Here is a 17394-nt window from a genome sequence, read left to right as displayed (position 1 = left end):
AGTCAGCATAGCTGATTCAGGAATTCTGGGAGTTGAAGTCCATAAGTCATAAAAGAGCCGAGGTTGCCTACCCCTGGCTAGAGCCTATTCAGATTAGGTGAGAAATAAAATCTCCCTGGAGGACATATACAGCATGGGGTCCCCCAACCAACTTGCTCAGACTGAAGAAGCTACTTGCATAAGCAGCGAAATGTTTCAAACCAAAAAAAAGAAAAGAAGTCCAGTTGGCATGACTCAACTTTCAGACAACTCTACCTGGATGACTGAGATAAAGCGAAATATTGTCATAAAAAAAAAACAGGAATCTATACTCAAAACCACAGAAAGGTTTAGCTAGGTTTAATAACTGGATTTGGTAATGCTATAAACTGATGTGCTTTATGGCCTCTCTTGAGCCTAATCTGGATTGTCAAGATGTTTTATGATAGAGAAAGTCAGCTCGCGGGATGCTTTTCATTTTCTGTCTCTTTTCAATAAGCAGGTATCCAAGCTGTGGCTTCTCTTGTGGTGGGAGTGCAGCTATAAACCTCTCAGCAGAAAACATACTGTCCTCTTTCCTCCAGGGATGATAGGATCAGTTCCCATGATCCCAGGCTGCAGGTTTCTTTATTCACTCTTCTCCTCTCTCAGCACCAAACTTTTCACTTTCCACTCTGTTGTGGCCTTGAAATAAATCACATTTGTCTTCGCCCACAACGGAGAGTACAGCCTTTCAATAACAACTGTGAGCATCCATCTCCTGGGTTATAAATGTTTGAAGTGGCTTCACCAGGGGGCTTAGTTCACACAGATCCCTAAAAAAGTTCCTTTCTTGCTAGGCTCCACATCTAGATGACTGAGGTTAGGTTATACAGTAGGACAGTGATGGCAAACCTTTTAGAGACTGAGTGCCCAAACCGCAACCCAAAACCCATTTATTTATCGCAAAGTGCCAGGGTCTCATCAGCATTGTGGTGCCCTCATGGGGGGGCAGGGAGGCGCCTCTGAGTGCCGCCTCTGGCACGTAAAAACCGGGGGGGCCCGCAAAAATGGGCCACCATGCTGCAAGGCGCAAAAACGGCCGTGCCGTGGGGTGCAGATACAAGGCGCTGCAACATACAAGAATGGGGCAGGGCTAGTGAGTATCACACAGGCACTAGCCCCACCCCATTTGCAGCACGTGTGTGCTCATGGCCCCGTGCATGCATGCATGCATGTAAAATGCTTCCCCTTCCCTTTTCTTCCAGTCCACCAATCAACAATGATTGGTGGCCTCTGCTCTACCACCTCTACTCGAGCTTGCTAGTCGGCCACTTCACCTCCTTTGTGCTGGGCGGGGCTCCTGCTCCGGGTGGCAGTGGTGGCCTGATGCACCTGCTGCTGGCGGCGGCGGCGCGTGTGCCAACAGAGAGGGCTCTGGTTCGCCACCACTGCAGTAGGACAAAGTTATCCTGTAAGATGTAATGGTGAAAATCTTGAAGGATTGGGGACCCCAGAGTCAAGTTTACCGTCAGCTGTGGAGGTTCACCTGGTGACTGAGTCAGTTTCTCTGCCCAACACACCTTGCAGGAGTATTGTTGTGGACCTAACATGTAGGAAGATCCCCATGGGAACCACCTTGAGGTCTTGGAGGAAAGGTAAGTTCAATAAACTAATAAATAACTATTCAGGTTCTGCAATTTTTTTTGAAGGGCACTCCACTTTGAAGGTCTGAGCAAGCACACACTCAAAGCTGCCTGCCATCTTGTTTTTAACAACAAAACATCATTTTGTTTGGCTCTGCTCCACAGCCCTAAGAACTTCTAGCCAAGCTTTGGCAAATGTGGTCTTAGAATGTCCTGCTTTCCTCTTCCGGCCTGCCTGCCAAAACAAGGCTGAAGAAGATGCCCTGCTCACCTCCTTCAACACATGCTTAGCTGAAACTTTGGCAAGATGTTTCAGAGAAGCAGCCTCTTTGCCTTCTACAGTGTGACTTTCCAAATCAAGAAGAAACTTCTCCACTGAGAAGCTCCGGGACAATACTGCATCCAGTTTTGGTCACCACGATGTAAAAAAGAGGTTGAGACTCTAGAAAGAGTACAGAGAAGAGCAACAAAGATGATTAGGGGACTGGAGGCTAAAGCATATAAGGAAAGGTTGATGGAATTGGGGATGTCTAGTTTAACGAAGAGAAGGACGAGGGGGGCTGCCACAAAGAAGAGTGAGTCAAGCTATTTTCCAAGGCACCTGAAGGCAGGACGAGAAGCAACGGATGGAAACTAATCAAGGAGAGAAGCAACCTAGAACTAAGGAGAAACTTCCTGACAGTTAGAACAATTAACCAGTGGAACAACCTGCCTCCAGAAGTGGTGAATGCTCCAACACAGGAAGTTTTTAAGAAGAGACTGGACAGCCATTTATCTGAAATGGTATAGGGTTTCCTGCCTGAGCAGGGGGTTGGACTAGTTGACCTCCAAGGTCCCTTCCAACTGTATTAGTAATATTATAATACAATGAGCTTTTACAAAACTAAGTAGGATCCTCTTTGCTTTAGTAATAAGTATCAATTCACTGCTATGGCACAACCTATCTGTGTGAGGACACCTCCTGTTACTTATCTTTTCCTTCAAAAGTGGCCAAGATCTTCTGTGGGGTATGGCCCAAAAAGCCAAGACAGTGGATGTAACAGCGAGGTTAAGACACATAGCACACAACAGGAAACACCATTGTGGCTGGCATCTGTTTTGACCACACCCTGCAAACACTCTTAAAGTGACTTTAGACTTGAAATACAGGACATTAAATATTCAACAATATATCTGCCGCCTCTCCATAGGATAAGCCCTGGAATTGTTGCATCTCTTTGCAAAGTCGACTTCAACCTTCAAGCCTCTTTGAAGAGAAGATTTCAAGCAGGCTCCTCTACGTCCTTAAACTTCTCAAGATTTGATGACGAGCAGATGCAGATATCAATATCATGGGTGTTGGAAATATCTGCGTGTTGGAAAGGGTGAAATATGAGTATGAAAGCCATACTCATAAGCTCCTAGAGCAGTGGTTCTCAACCTTTTTAATGCCGCGACCCCTACCGGTGGTAAGTCGAGGACTAAACCGGTCGTAAGTCGAGGACTAAACCGGTCGTAAGTCGAGGACTACCCAACCGGTCATAAGTCGAGGACTTTCCCTGCCCGGGAGCACCGCGCATGCATGGTTCCGCCCCCTGTGCCGGCCGAGGCGTAGCTGGCAAGCGGCAGAGACGGAGCAGGCCGACCACCAGCTGGCCCAGCCCAAGGGAGGTAAGGCACCCGCCGGAAAAGGGAAAAAAATGGCAGACAAAAAAAATGGCGGACAAAAAAATGGCAGACAGCCTTGCTTGGCGACCCCCGTGAAATGGTCGATCGACCCCAAATGGGGTCCCGACCCACAGGTTGAGAACCACTGTCCTAGAGGCTGCTAATTAATGAATTAGCCCTGGTTAACCAGCTCTGTGACTTTCACGATGGCAGCAATTTCTTGCTTATTTCGCATGCATTTCTATTTCTATTCTCCTAAGGTACTCCTTCTTTTTCTTTTCTTTTTTTTTTGCGTGAAGACAGATGCAATAAATGAATTAAGTAGTTCTGTTTTCTCCCTGCTAGCCATTATCTCCTTACCATCTTTTCCCATTAATGGACCGATTGTTTCCTTGACATTTTTCTTGTTTCTTATACGTTGAAAGAAACATTTAAAATTATTTTTGGCATTTGTTGCAAGTCTTAGTTCATTCTGAGCCTTAGCTTTCTTGACTTCGTCCTTGCAGTTTTTGGGCTATTTGCTAGTTTTCTGTTTTAGTAGTATGTCCCTCTTTCTATTTTTTATATGGAGATTTTTATACATTTCATTTTTTATATTTTTTTTCTCTCAGTTTATCAAGAGTTTTTTATGCAACCATACTAGCTTGTCAGGGGTCTCTTGTTTTTCCTTCTCTGTGGCATTGTATTAAATTGTGGTTTTATAATCTCAATTTTCAGATCACAAAGATGCTTTTTTACAAGGCAACTTTCATCCATGTACTCCTTCCTAAACTCTTTCTTAGTTTGTTGAAGTCAGCTCTCTTAAACCTAAAAAAGTAGTTTGTTCAATTATCTCTGCCTGTATTATGGTGAATTCCAGCATAACAAGGTCAGTCTTTTCAAACTTCCCACAACTTCAACCCCCTCTATCATTTCATCTCTGTCAGTAAGAATTAAGTCCAGTATAGCTGACCCTCTAGTTCCTTCCTCTATCTTTTTTATGACAAAGTTGTCAGCTTAGGTTCATCAAGAACCTGTTGGATCTCCCACCTGGTTCAGAGTTTGTCTCCCAATTGATATCAGGATATTTAAAATCCCCCATTACTACTGTGGGATGTTTCCTGCATACTTTAACCAACTGATTAGCAAAAATCAGTTCATCAATTTCCTCTGTTTGGTTAGAGGTCCTGTAGCATACCTCTATGGCAATGTCATTATTTTTCCCCCTTTTATATTAATGCATATGCATTCAAGGAGTCTTTCCTCCTTAGTTTTATACTTTTCTGTGGAGGTATAGCGATTTCTTACATATAATGCAACTTCACCTCCTCTTTTGCTAGGTCTGTTTATTTTGAACAGTTTATATCCTTCCAGCAGTACATTCCAGTCATGAGTTTCAACCCACCAAGTTTCGGTAATGGCAATTATATCATACCTGCCCTCGTAAACTGATAGTTCAAGTTCACCCTTGTTTGTTTCTCAAACTTTGAGCATTAGCGTATAGGCATCTGAGTCCTTTATGGATGACCCTGGCTTTGCTTCCTACATCTCCTGTTTTATTCTTGACACACTCCAGAAGTGTGTCTCGATATGGGAGTACAAACTATTAAAAAAAGAATGTTCTCATTCTGACCAAAATTGTCAGCTGAGGAAAATACACTCTGGAGGCCTATCCTAAAGGTGTATTTTGTTGCTTTGCAATTTAATCGCTGCAAGTTGGCCTCCGAGAATCTCTTAAAAGTTCATCTTCTACCCCAGTGATTTTACCAGCATTAATGAGGCTTTTCCACAAAAGCCGATGTTCATCTTGTAATCTACAAAGAAAGCAAAAATAATCTTTCACGTGTCTTGACTGGCCAGGAGAATGTGTACAAGCAGATGGCTACTGCAGAAATCTCTTTTTTGATTTTTTTTTAGTGGTGGTTTTTAACTAGACTGTTTCCCTTTCAGAATCTATTCCTCCAGGGCTGAGATGAAGGAGGCATAAAAAGCTTCCTAAAATAGGAGACCTTGTTACCAGCCCACCTTGTCAAACACTCTTTCCCCGTGTGGGAATGGACAAGTTAAGCAATTGGTGAGATCTCCCTCACACTGGCAGAGGGTTTGAAGCCATCTGAAGAGAGAATATGTCTTGAAACACCTCTTAGCAAAGAGAAAAGGCAGCTGTCAATTCTCTTAAGGATAGCCCACATGTACAGGTAGTCCTTGAGTTACAACAATTCATTTAGTGGCCGTTCAAAGTTACAATAGCACTTAAGACTTATGACTGTTTTTCACGCTTACGACCTGCTCAGCTAATTTATTATCTACAATTGTACAAAAACTGAACTTAACTTTCTTTCAGAAATTTGCTCTCTTTATGTTTCAGCCATTGGTGGGGCTTGGTGAATTCAAGATTTTGCAAATGTTTAGGAGAAATCACCACAGACCAGGACATGGATGCTTTATTCTGAGACTAGAAGCTAAGTATGTTGATGTTTGGTTTATGTTGTGGAAAGGTACCGAGCAGAATCTTGTTTCAGAGCACGCAGCTCTCAAATGGTTTCCAGACTGGAGAGAAAGAAATGCTATAATTAGTCTGTAACTCTACTTGCTGCTAGAATTATGCTACAGCTTCAAAGTCAAAGTTATGGGGTTTTTTTACCTTAATTATGGTTCCTTCTTCCTCTGTAAAACTTTAGTACCAAGCAACCAGGAACATATGATACATGCCAGAGTCCCCAGCTAGAATAATATTTTGATTATAGATATTTTCCCTGCAAATAAATACAATGGCCTGCTCCAACCTTAAACATCCTAGCAATTCCAGACACCTTTGTTTTTGGAGCTGCTTGGAGAAGAGCAGTGTTTGCAGATGAAATGAAAGATGAAAACTATTTGCAAAAATGAATTGCAAAGGACTTCCTGCTTCAGCTGAGTTTCCACTATGAATCTAAAACCCACATTCACAGAAATTCAATTACATTTAGATATGCTTTTCATCTTCATTGCAATAAATGTAAACAGGCCTAGGCCAAAAGAATCTCGAAAGTAATTTCATATATGCAAAAATAAACTTAGGCTTACAAAATATGTAGTCTGAGATAGATAGATAGAGAGACAGACAGACAGATAAATAATCTTTATCATCATTTTATGCTGTAGGCACCCTGGCACACATTAAAAATGAACTTTTGTTGCTTGTTCTCAAAAGTGTACACATACATAACATAGGAAGTAAAATGTGGATATTGTAGAGGTAGTCCTCAACTTATGACCACAATTGAGCCCAACATTTCTGTTGCTAAGTGAGAAATTTGTGAAATGAGTTTTGTCCCATTTTACAATTTTTCTTGCCACATTTGTTAAGTGAGTTACTGCAGAGTTGTTAAATTAGTAACCCGGTTGTTAAGTGAATCTGGTTTCCCCATTGACTTTGCTTGTCAGAAGGTTGCAAAAGGTGATCACATGACCCCGGGACACAGCAACCGTCATAAATGTGACTCAGCTGTCAAGCATCTGAATGTAAATCACGTGTCCATGGGGATTCTGAATGGTCATAACTGTGAAAAATGGTCATAAGTCACTTTTTTCAGGGCTGTTGTAACTTCAAACGGTCATTAAGTGAAATGTTATGTCAAAGACTACCTGTATATGATATCCTCTGGACAGCAAGTGACCTATATATATTATCAATCAATCAACCAACCAACCAACCAACCAACCAACCAACCAACCAGCCAGAGGTACCAAGTATTTGGAGCTATCATGTATTTTTTTTTCTGCTTGTTTACTCAGATCTGTGTGGAAAGGGGAATATACATCAATTGCAGGCAGTGACCACTAAAATAATTATAGGGCAAGTATAGCTATTGGCATTACATATAGTCAAGACCAGGGATAGGCAACCTTGGCTCTTTTATGACTCGTGGACTTCAACTCCCAGAATTCCTGAGCCAGCCATGCTGAGGGGAAAGGGAGAGGTTTCCATGCTTAGCCATGCTGACTCATGAATTCTGGGAGTTGAAGTCCACGAGTCATAAAAGAGCCAAGGTTGCCTACGACCTTAGTAGGGCAGGGCAAAATGGCCACTTCAAATATGTTCTAAGAGATTTTTGTCTAGACTTGACAAAAAGATTGCAAAATAGACAGACTTCAAACCTATAATCCTCCCAAGCCGCAAGAGAGTGCTGCCGATGAAAATACTGTAGTTAAAGCATTAGTAGCTTTTAAAATTGAGAGTATAGTTTGTTTATTCAAAAACTGGCAATATCTTGATTGAAATATGCATTTTCTGGGTTTCCAGAACATTTTGTATTTGGTTGCAGTTGATTAAGGGGGGGTGCATGATTAGGAGCCCCCTGGACCTACTACCTGCAGGGACACAGTGTGCCTCTATTCCTAATCAAAGCAGCCCCACTTTTTTCAACCTTCCACCAAGCCTGAAAAAGAGACCCTGCTGCTTTAAGCATTCTTTAAAACAACTCCTCAACCATTGGTGGCTTTTTTCTGGTTAGAAGAAAGAAGCTTAAAGGGCAGAGATGACCTTCAGGGGAGATCCAGATGCTTCTTCCAAATAATTTTTTGAAGCAGGCACAGCTCTGTTCTGTGCCAGGGGTGGTAAGAAAGCACTTTGTTTCAACAAAAAAATAATGTTCTTTCCTTACTTCACAGAATCAGCTGTTGAAAAGGCTTTATAATCCATGTCTTCAATAGTAAGAGCAAACCTCACTATCTCCAATTCAGTTCTAGCTGGTTCCAGTTGCCGAAGTGCATAAAATGAATATGGGGGTAAGAACCAACTCCCCACCAGATCTCAATTGCTTTATAGAAATTTGATAAATGGTTTCTTGTATGTTTAAAGCCATTTAATATTAAAATTCCAGGTTGATGTTCTATATATTAATTAAAAGCCATTTGAAAACTAAGAGCTGACTGGATTTACCTTTACAGATTTCATTAAAGTAGGCTTAAATAATATAATCCTGTACTGGCCCACTTTGGCCACCTAATGAGAAGGAAGGACTCACTGGAGAAGAGCCTAATGCTGGGAAAGATTGAGGGCAATAGAAGAAGGGGACGACAGAGAATGAGGGGGCTGGATGGAGTCATTGAAGCAATAGGCGTGAGCTTAAATGGACTCCAGAAGATGGTAGAGGACAGGAAGGCCTGGAGGAATGTTGTCCATGGGGTCGCGATGGGTCGGACACGACTTCGCAACTAACAACAACAATCGGCCCACTAGTAGGTTCCAATGTATAGCTTCTGGGTCAGGAGTATTTGCATAGAAAAGGCAAGGTGGTGGCCACCATCATGCAACTGAAGCCCTGTCCCAATTTTTGGTCTGTCGTGGTATAAATCATATCTACAAGAAGTAAGCAGTTTTAAGGAGTGTGCAAAAGATTTTAAGCTCAAAATGTTCTGCCCTTAATTTGTAACAGAGTACCCTCCCTGGGTTCTGCTGTCATGTCTATCGCTTTCTGGAATGATTGGAACATTTCCAGGTAGGTAGGAACCACCAGCACCAAATTCAAAAACAATGGTTTTGAGCTTCAAACAGGACATTCTGAGCATGTAACACATGAAATTCTTTGTACATACTTAGAGATTTCTTAAAAGTCCTTCTACACCTTTCTTAACCCTTCTTGTGCCACAGCTGATCCATCTGCTGCTTCTTCAGCCTGTTTTGGTTCCAAAATATCAGATGAGATGTACAAAGGGGGGTAAGGGGGTAAAACAGCCAAAATGGTGACCACAACCATATGTCTGAAGCCCTTTCCCTTTTAGGTCTACCACAATGCACATTAAAAATATGGGGGAAGGTTTTCCATGGGCATGGCTACAGTATTGATTGTTTTGACCAACCAATCGATACATCCGTTGATGCAAGTGTTGCTTACACCAGGAAAAAAATGAAGACAGTATTGTAGAGTGTAGCAAGCACCATTATTTTTTATGGAAGAACAATGCAGACTTCAGTCTTTATCACTGAAATCAGTATGGCATCATGGAGCTAAAAAGCACACAGTGGAACGACTCAGTTATGCCAAAGCTTGTCATAATACAAGAAAAAAGCTAGAATCCTTTCTTGTTGTATAGAATGTGATAACCTGGGATAAAATGGGCTTCTACTGATGTGCATGATAGTGCTTCAGTGGGAAAGAGGAAATAAATAGAAATATTTGCCCAAATTTTGTTTTAAAAGGTATTAGAAACTGTAAATTCAAAATTTTGTGGCTGACAAAGAGTTAAAGGGAGACTAGAATAGCTATTTCAAGCTCTTTAGCTCTCATCAGCCAGTCATACCCCACTGCCCAGGTTTGAATCCCAGAGGGGTATGACTAGCTGATGAGAGCTAAAGAGCTTGAAATAGCTATACTAGTCTCCCTTTAACTCTTTGTCAGCCACAAAATTTTGAATACATATATACATATATATTCAAAATCAAAAGGCACAGATCACCAAGACTAAAATTTATATATATGGAAACATAAAGGAAATACATATACACAAACTTTTCTTGTACAAAAAAGGAGGGCACCTGGGGAAGGAAACCAGAGGAGATGAGGGTCCCACCACAGATATAACTGGAAGTATATAATCTATGTGGGTTATGCTCACCTGATCCTAACATATGTTCCTCGTTTAATGCTTCAGAAAGCAAATTAAAAATAAAACACAAACATAAAGTTAATAACATAATAGTTTGCCTCATACACACTTCTTGACCCTAATCCTAACCTAACTCAGAGTTAAATCAAACGCTAGCCCTTACTCCAGAGGTGACCACGGATATAGAAGAAAAACCTTAGGTCAGAAGTTCCAAGGTAATTCCAGAAGCTGAAAAGGAAACCTATATAGATTTTCTTACTTATCTTACTCAGCTGATTCAAGGTTTACTCAGCCTTCCATCCTTCCGTGGTTGGTAAAATGAGGACTCCAATTGTTGGGGGCAATATGCTGACTCTGTAAACCGCTTAGAGTGGGCTGTAAAGCACTGTGAAGCGGTATATAAGTCTAAGTGCTATTATTCCCGGATAGAAAAGCACAAAATGGAAAACTGCATGGACATGTATTTTACTGTAAACATTCTGGTTTTGGCATCACCAAAGAAACCTTTTTTGACTCTGTAAAATCAGACTAGTATTATAGTATTAAGTTGAAATAACGTTCAATACAGCAACCACATTTTTTAAAAAAATAATAATTCCTATTAAAGCTTAAAAATACAAAGCTACAAAATTAACACAAATTATAAATATAAATATAAAAATAAATCATCCAAATAGAAAAAAGTAGGGGGGAAGGAAAAATATAAGGAAAAAAGATGTATAAAGAAATGATTTTCACCTTGATCAAAATAACTACAGCACTTTCAGTAATTTATTACCTTCTCTAACATTTCAACTAAAGGTCTTCATTCCATATCTATCTACCTATTTACCTACCTACCTACCTACCTACATATCTATACATATATATTAAAACAAATCAATTTATTTATGACAAAATACCTTCTTCCCAAAATTTGTATCTATAAAAAAGCATCATCATTGAAACTTAATAAAAAATAATCTATTTTATAGCTACCAGAAACAACATATTAAAAATCTTGATCTTTAATCTCTTCAAATAGTGTTCCACAAGTTAATTTTTTATCATTTTCTCTTCATCTCCTATCATAAACTTCTTAGCAAATTTAACACTTTCCTTCAATTGTAACACCATATCTTATCACTTTCTCTAAAAATGGAACAAAATATATCTTCTTCCCATCCCCTATCTATAAACAAATCTTTAAAGGCTTGTCATTCAATTCTAATCAAGAAATTTTCTTTAAAAGCTACTAGAAAAACATATATTTTCATTTTGATTGAATAAACCAACTTTATGTTCCTTCTTTTTGCTTTTAAAACTCCTTTTAAGTAGTGTCCCAAAAGTTTATTTCTTTTCATTTTCTCTCTATGATTTATTAGGATTTTCTTCATTATGCAACACATCTACTTAGTAAGTCCAAGATAAGAAAGTTGTCCAAGTCACTCCACTGAGTTGAAAGCCACACATCCAAATCACTCTTGACTTATTATTTGTCTCTTTTAGCTATTAAAACTTCAGCCACTTTCATTTGTAACATCTTTGTCCATATAGGCTGTCATTTTAAAATCTATATACAAAACAGCCTGATTCTCAGTTGTACCCTCTTCCATCTCCTCTTTTAAACCCATTTTATAGTAACAGACAATTGTAAGGGAATGTTCTGAATACATTGTTGGCAAATATCCTTAAATTTTTCTGGAGTTAAAATATTTTCCTTCACATCAAGATGAGAAGGGGGCATCAAAAGCTTCTGGTTTCAGTTTTTAAAGTCAAGGTTTACCCACAAAGCAGATTGTCCAACCCCAGCCCAAGCGCACTGTTGGAATACATGTTGGAATGATTTTGTATTGCAACAACTCCAGAATTATTCAGTCAGTAGATGGCAGTGTTGAGTTTGCATCTATGGTTATGTTCCTTTATGTTCTGAGGAGATTTTTCCTATGACAGTTGAAACTGTTAAGCAGCAAGGCCCATGGTGAGTGTACACTGTACACTGATTTGTATGGCTATGTAATCATCCTCTGCTACCATTTCTATATCATAAAACAGAATTTCTCATACATACTTGGAAAGATTAATTGGCGAGCATCATCAGTACAGAATGGATGTAAAACACATTTTGCTGCAAATAATGAATGAGATAGTCTAGACCAGCGGCCCCCAACCTTTTGGGCACCAGGGACCGGTTCCACGGAGAGAGGTTTATCCGTGGACCAAAGGGGGCTTGGTTTCGCATGCTTCCTGCATCCCTTGGATGGGGCTTCACTTGTTTGCACGGCCTGGTTTCTGGCATGCTGCGGCCCAATGTCAGTCCGAGGATCGGAGGTTGGAGACCCATGGTCTAGACCAGGGGTAGGCAACCTTGGCTCTTTTATGACTCGTGGACTTCAACTCCCAGAATTCCTGAGCCAGCATGGCTCAGCTTGGAAACCTCTCCCTTTCTCCTCAGCATGGCTGGCTCAGGAATTCTGGGAGTTGAAGTCCACGAGTCATAAAAGAACCCTGGTCTAGACATCACACAGAAAACTTTCCCTCCATCAGAAAGGTTACTGTCTATGCTTCGATAACAGCACTGAGGCCGTACCCAGAGCTCGGTTTCACTGCTTTCAGCAAAGGGCACCTTTTCTTCCTCCATAGCCCCAACCCAAGTAATTGCAGCCTGATGAGGCTCTTCCTAAGCTTAAAGATACCCTGGAGAATTTGCACTCCCCAAATCCAGCTGGATTCTTCCACCATTTCTGTGAGTCCACATATGGTGCTTCCTTGTAACCCTAAAAATAACCTCAGACATTGATTCAGAGCCGATTGCAAGAAATGCAAACAGATGATGGTCTGAGATGGATTACAACCAATTTTTATTTTACCTTCACAATGCCTTGGTAAAACTACAACTTGGAATACTGCATCCAGTTTTAGTCACCATATTATAAGAAAGATGTTGAGACTCTGGAAACAGTGCACAGAAGAGCAACAAAGATGATTAGGAGACTGGAGGCTAAAACGTATAAAGAACGGTTGCTGGAATTGAGTATGTCTAGTTTAATGAAAAGAAGGACTGCGGGTGACATGATAGCAGTGTTCCAATATCTCAGGGGTTGCCACAAAGAAGAGGAAGTCAAGCTATTCTCCAAAACACCTGAGGGCAGGACAAGAAGCAATGGGTGGAAACTAATCAAGGAGAGAAGCAACCTAGAACTAAGGAGAAATTTCCTGACAGTTAGAACAATTAATCGGTGGAACAGCTTGCCTTCAGAATTTGTGAATGCTTCTTTCCCACCTGCAAGGTTAGCCAAAATGGGTTCAAATATCTCTCCTTTATGCTGGAAATATAAATCAGCAATAGGATCATATTACCATATGTGGTGGGAATGCCCAAAGGCCCATGAGTATTGGAATAGGATACGAAGTTGGTTGAGAGATATATTAATATTGGACTTAGAGTTAAAACCAGAACTCTTCTTGCTGGGAATAACTACAGAGAAATACAATAAGGGAACAATCTATTTGCTGTTACACATCTTGACTGCAGCTAGGCTTGCATTTGCACAAAAATGGAAGAGCAAAGAAATCCCCACAGAGGAAGAGTCACTATATAAAATATTAGCATGTGCGGAAATGGACAGGCTTACAATGGTTTTGTACTTCGAAACCTGGGACAAATTTTACCACTGGAGAGATTCGAGGAGGACGGTTGGGATTAAAGACTAGCGTTAAGATAGAAATATATGTTATTTTAGAATAAGTACTGTATATAAAACTTAGATGTATATTCAAAGATGAAGAACTGACTGTAAAATGTGGAATAATTTGATAAGAATGTATATACTGGAATGTCACGTTATATCCAATGTTTTTTTAAATTGTATTATAAATAAAATTTATTAAAAAAAAAAAGAATTTGTGAATGCTTCATCACTGGAGGTTTTTAAGAAGGGACTGGACAGTGACTTGTCTGAAATGGTATAGGGCAGTGATGGCGAACCTTTTAGAGACCGAGTGCCCAAATTGCAACCCAAAACCCACTTATGCATCATCGAGTGCCGGGTGGGTGTGGCCCATTGGGTGGGCGTGGCTGCGGTGGTAACAACAGACTGAGTGGGACTAAAAAGTTCAATCAAGCAATTCCAACTTTGCAAGATTTTTTTTTTCCCGCGAGAAGTTGAAATTGACTGATTGATTGAACCTTTTTTTTTTGCACACGGTGGTGGAGGCCTAAAGCGAAAAGGTTTTATAAAACCCAGCTGAAGGCCTAGGACTGGGGCGACGGCGCGCATGCCCACAGAGAGGGCTCTGAGTGCCGCCTCTGGCACCCGTGCCATAGGTTTGCCACCACTAGTATAGGGTTTCCTGCCTGAGCAGGGGGTTGGACTAGAAGACCTCAAAGATCCCTTCCAACTCTGTTATTCTGTATTCTATATTTCTAGGACTGACCTCTGGAAGCTATCACAGTATTCATGAGAAAACAATGAAAGGAAGGCAACTCAGTTGGAGAGCAGGCACTGATTGCACTCAAGAATTCTAATTAAATATATACTTTTTTGACATAATTATTATTCTTTTAATTCTATGCATGCAAATATAACTACCCCGTTCCCCATCTTTGTAAGCCTGAAAAAGAGAATATGAAAGGAGGTTATGGTTCACTTTTATCAAAATCAAAAGGTTTTATATCAGTCAAAACAGTCAAGATGGCATCCACAACCAGGTGATTAAAGCCTTTTTTGTGTGTGTGTTATGATTGCCCTCTTGACCTGCCCTCTTGGCTTTTCTAACGGCTTTCGTATGTTTCCCATTAGCATTTATATTTCCTCATGCAAACGTAAGTCCTCTTCATCCAGGTGACTCTCTGCTTGATTTCACTGCTCAACCTCCTCCAGATTTTTTTTCTAGGGGATTCACATAACTACTAAGTTCAAATAGCTCATCAGAGCAGATCCCAATGTGAATGGGAAAAAGGTAACATCTTCTGAGTTCAGTTCAGCTCAACGTGATTTCATGGAAACACACAGGTAGTTTTCTTGGAAGAATGGAAGAACTTTGTCATGACCTTCAACTGTTAACCAGGTCTGACATTGTTAAAATTGCTGAAGTTGAGTCACACTGGGTTAGGGTCTGCTATCTACTTTGTAACTCATATTTTGGATGGCAATAATACAGAAATATTGAGTGTGATGTGATAGCTAATGTTGAAAAAACCGGAAGACCCAGATTCTAGTCTAACTTTTGTCACAGAAGCTCACTGGTCACTTAGTCAAATCTACCTCACAAGCATTGTGAGGGGAAACAGATCTTCTCCTGCATTTAGAAAGAACTGCACACCAGATAAAAATACTATTTGCTGCTGTCTTCTTAGCCTAACTGTAACTCTAACCCTAGGTAAAATCCCACTGGGTTACAATATGGACTTCATTTATGGCTTATTCCTTCTGTTATCTCCAAGATCTTTTCCAATACTTAGCTTCAATGCATGAACAATTTTATTAAAAATAATAATACACTATGGCCAGATGGTCCCTCATGCATGAAGAGCTGTACAGGTAGTCCTTGATTTACAGCAGTTCATTTAGTGACCTTCAAAGTTACAATGGCACTGAGAAAAATTGACTTATGACAGTTTTTCACACTTATGATCCTTGTGGCATCCTCATGGCCACGTGATCAAAATTCAAACGCTTGACAGCTGACTCACATTTATAATGGTTGCTGTGTCCCGGGGTCATGTGATCACCTTTTGTAACTTTCTGACAAGCAAAGTCAATGGGGAAACCAGATTCACTTAACAACCGTGTTACTAACTTAACAACTGCAGTGATTCACTTAACCACTGTGACAAGGAAGGTTGTAAAATGGGGAAGACTCACTTAACAAATGTCTCACTTAACAACAGAGAATTGGGACTCAATTGTGGTGATAAGTCAGGGACTACCTGTCTTAAACCAAGGATGGATATTGATAGTGTGTGTGGTCATAAAAATGAACACAAAAACATATACTTGAGACTGCCATTGTGCGCATGCGCACGCACATACACACAAATTCATGAAGGACCCAGAACTTATGAAGATGGAAGAGGAGAAGAAAAAGAAGAGGGGAAATAGGAAGAAGAGAAAGAGGATTGTCTACTGACTGGTGTTTCATTATCTTATCTGGTTTCTTCATCTATTCCTACCAGCTCCTTTTGCTCTTATCCCCTTGACCAGTCCCCTTCACAACTCTTATCTTGGTTTTTCTGTCTTTTTCCACAATCTGCCTCCTAATCACTGTCATTCTTTTCCCACTTGCAAACTACTTTTGACTCGTACCATCTCACTTTTTGCAAACCAACCTTCAGCACAATGAGAACCACAGTCATTAGGCATTAATGAGCTGTTTATACATTTCCTATTTTACAAGGAAACTTGCAGAAATAAACAAGCCCGATAACAAGGATGGAAGTAAACATTTTGTGGATCCATTCATCTCCCTTGACAAAGAGGGTACAACACAGATACCGGTAACAAAAACATTTGTCACTTGTCTGGGCCCATTCAGTAGGAAAGGACCTTGGGGAGAAGGTGAGAGAGTAGCAATTAAAAAGTTATTTTAAAATAAGGCTGGAAAAATGAGCTAAGACCTCCACATAACAATGATAAATAATAAGCTAAAGAAGTTTGAGAAGGCTAAAGAATGAACAGTAATTAAGAAAGAAAGAAGGAAAATATTGTTGCCCCATTATAGTCCTTAGTATATCACACGTAGCACAAAAAAAATCAACCCAAAGTGTCGTTGTATTAACTGTGAGGATATTTTCAATGAACAAGGTACACGGACTGATGTACCTACCAGTATAGGTAAGGCATATACTGAAATACAATAAGTGTGCATACATAGAAATGTGCAAATGCAGGCTGGAAGGAAATGGAAGGTGGACATTTGAAGAGAAACAGAAATAGATAGCTGTGCTGTAGCAGCTATTTCTTAATACAATTCTCTAGCATAGGAAATATGTCTAGCACTCTCACCTAAATATTATCAGTCCTCCATTTAAAAGGAAGCTTGGGAAATTTCAAAACAAGTGCCATTTATAACTTGACACTACGCACAAAATATCTGACTTTTTTTTTTCCTGCAAGAATCTAGGCCATTAAATTGCAGAGAATGAAAAGGAGCAGAGCTTGTTTCGCTAAAAGCCACCACACTTTTTTTTTTTAATCACTTCTCCCATCACAAGGACTATGTAGGCTGCGTGAAGGCCTGAAGGTGCTCCCTTTTCCTCATTACCACAACGGGCACTTAGAATTTATGGGTCCTGGGGAATGGATGGTTGTCTACCCATGTCAAAAAGCTTTCTTCAATTAGAGGTTATTCACTGGCACGTGGATTAATTAATAATGAACACTGGATAGAGCTTATTGGTAAAATGTTTTCTTCAGTACCTTTATAGAGGCCACGCTCTCCTCTCTCTGGGGAAAACGCTTCGTCATTGTAATTTTTAGGAAACTAATCATGTCATCTTTATCATTGCGCTTCTGATCGGTAATGGCCCTGCAGAATTCATGATACAGCTCTAAAAAAAAGGCTTGGAGCATCAGCTAATAGTCATGCAAGG

This window comes from Protobothrops mucrosquamatus, unplaced genomic scaffold (assembly GCF_001527695.2).
Source record: "Protobothrops mucrosquamatus isolate PMUCROS unplaced genomic scaffold, P.Mucros_1.0 scaffold1907, whole genome shotgun sequence".
NCBI lineage: Eukaryota > Metazoa > Chordata > Lepidosauria > Squamata > Viperidae > Protobothrops > Protobothrops mucrosquamatus.
This window is presented reverse-complemented; position numbering follows the sequence as displayed.